Genomic DNA, 2,550 nt, shown 5'->3' with positions numbered 1-2,550 from the left:
ACATGGTTGATTATTAATCATGGTTGTGCATCATCAAAAAAGGGGGAGATTGTTGAGATTGTTGATAGGGGGAGCACAGGTTTAGCTTAACCCACAATCTCAGTAATATATGAGTTTTTGATGATGACAACACACAATTAATAACAAATGTATATTCTGTGTTACATGTTCTATGCTTACATGTCATATGCTTTTTTTGAATGTGTTAAATTTGTTAAAGCATATATGAAAATATGTTTAAGCTATGTCTGTGTTGTTCATTCCATATCACTGTGTGAAATATGTGATTTTATATGTGTATGCATGACATATTTTTTTGGGAAAAGAAAAATCACAAACACTATGGTTGAACCTTAAATGTGTGGCAAAACAACAGTTTTAAGTTGATTACATTTTGGGATGAATCGATTAAAACTCGTGTGTATGCGCAAACTCTTTTGAAGTGTGTTGTGAGTTTTTTCGAACAGAAAAGTTTTCAAAACTGTGCAAATGTGTTAGTTGATGTTTTGAAAATCTATTACACTACAAGGAAATTGCATTTTACATACTGATTATTATATACGGATTTAGATCCATAAGTAATGAGTAATCTATATACGGATATTATATACAGATATATTATATACTGATCTTTTATACGGATTTATAATTAATTAAAAAAAAGTTAAGTTATTTAAGATGCACATCTTAAAGGTCGCGAACCCTATTTTCTTCTTCCTCACTCGCGTTGCAACCATTTCTCATTTGGAGAAAGTGTCGAGCCACTCAGCCTCCTTCAATTCCACCACCGAACCTATTCTTCTTTCTCTTTCACTGCAACCCTCACTAAATCAGTGTTCTGGTCGTGCTTCTCTCTCGTCGATCCCTTCTTCCCTTTTAGTGGAGCATTGGTTCTCTCTCGTTGAGCTTTCGTAGGTCGCGCACTGGAACCCTATTCTCCCTCATTCGAACCATCAATGTGCGTCATTGGTACCATAGTTAATTTGTAAGTAATGTTTAATTCTGTTTGAGCTAAATTTTTGAATTGCAAAAACCCAAATCCTCTTTTTCTTTTCTGTTGGGCACAAAGTTGGTGTGCGAAGTGATTCGCATATATGGGAGCCTTGCCATTTTCGTGGTGAAGCTTTTCAGTAGAAGACCTGAGAAGCGTTACAAATGGGAGCCTCTGAAGAAGGACGTTGAGCTGGGAAACTCTACCTATCCCATGGTTCTCGTTCAAGTCCCAATGTACAACGAAAGAGAGGTAGCACAACAGATTATCTTTCTCCATCTGTTTTCACTCACTCGTCTTTGACGTGCGTTTTTTCATATTTCTGAATGCAGGTTTATCAGCTCTCAATTGGTGCCGCTTGTGGGCTTTCTTCATGGTATTTATTCTTAACCTCTACAGGTTAATGCTGTTGAAGTTTTTATGACAGATGTTAAAACAAGTGATGGGGCTTGTTATCTAGCACTCAAGGTATCCAAATCCAAGATGCATCGTGATTTTTGGGGTTTTTAAGAAAACTATGGCTATCGTTATGAGGGTGATCATACTCGAGCCTTACTTCCTTGTGAGGTGCGTTTCTAGTTTTGTTCATTTTCATGTTTTTGTTATTCTAATAAATTAATTATGAACTTGTTAACTAAAGCTACATGTTAGTGAATTAAAACATTAGTTAATGATAATGCATTGACAGTGTAAAATAGTTTTCTAGTCTTTTGATTCATTGCAGAGTGAAGGAGAAAACATGAAGGCCGTGTGGAGCCCTGATGCCAAATTAATTGTTATTCTTGTAAGTTTACTAGTCTTTTGATACATTATAAGATATATTCTATGAATGACCAACTTTACATTCTAAGTAGAAATCTTCAAGTCATATTCATCTTCCTTATACATCTATATTTTCCGTTTGCAGACATCTACCTTCTTTCTTCATAGTTTCAAAGTCCAGTTCTCAGATAAAAGAATACACACTGGTGGTAGACAACCCTCTGCTCTCTACCTAGCTATAATTTCTCTTCTGCTTACAGAGCAAGTTCCTTTTGCAGTAAAGGATTTGTATGTGTGAGTTTCCTTCTCGTTTTAATTTTATAATTTTCTTCATCTATATGACATGAATCAATTTGATTGAATAAAACTATTAAACTACTACTGGTATGGATTGTGGAATGTGAATTGAATAGGATTTTTTCTTAGTAATTAAAATTATATTTCATCCATTTTATGAAACCAACAAAGGTATGTTAATTAGTTTGTGATAGTTCAAATAGAGTGTAATGTCTCACTATGAGTGTAGGTATTTGTAAATAAAAAGTAGAAGAAGTATTATCTTAAGGTCCGAAGAATATGCCACTTGTAAAAGTCTGTATGCATTTGATTGTTAAATTCCAATGAAGTAACTATTGGTATCTATGGTAAGTGTACATGAACTTCCATTTGTATCTTAGTATATTTTTTGGGTGTTTTTTTCTCCCATGTGGTTCCAAACATGGCGTTTGAAGTAGGTTTTATTTTTTTTTTCTATTCATCTAACGGGAATGTTTTTAAACATGCAAGTTTAAAGTCAA

General features: G+C 34.1%; 1 long non-coding RNA gene across 1 annotated transcript; it reads left to right on the top strand.

Moving 5' to 3' along the window:
• The first annotated feature begins 1,080 nt into the window (after window positions 1–1,080).
• On the top strand, window positions 1,081–2,088 carry LOC128197963 (uncharacterized). The gene is made up of 3 exons (XR_008250725.1): window positions 1,081–1,558; window positions 1,716–1,775; window positions 1,899–2,088. It is a non-coding gene; the product is annotated as an uncharacterized LOC128197963 (long non-coding RNA).
• Window positions 2,089–2,550: the final 462 nt, after the last annotated feature.

The sequence above is a fragment of the Vigna angularis genome, chromosome 7 (genome assembly GCF_016808095.1).
Source record: "Vigna angularis cultivar LongXiaoDou No.4 chromosome 7, ASM1680809v1, whole genome shotgun sequence".
In the NCBI taxonomy this organism is placed as follows: domain Eukaryota; kingdom Viridiplantae; phylum Streptophyta; class Magnoliopsida; order Fabales; family Fabaceae; genus Vigna; species Vigna angularis.
Note: the sequence above shows the minus strand (reverse complement) of the source record. Positions and strands in the feature narration are given on the sequence as shown.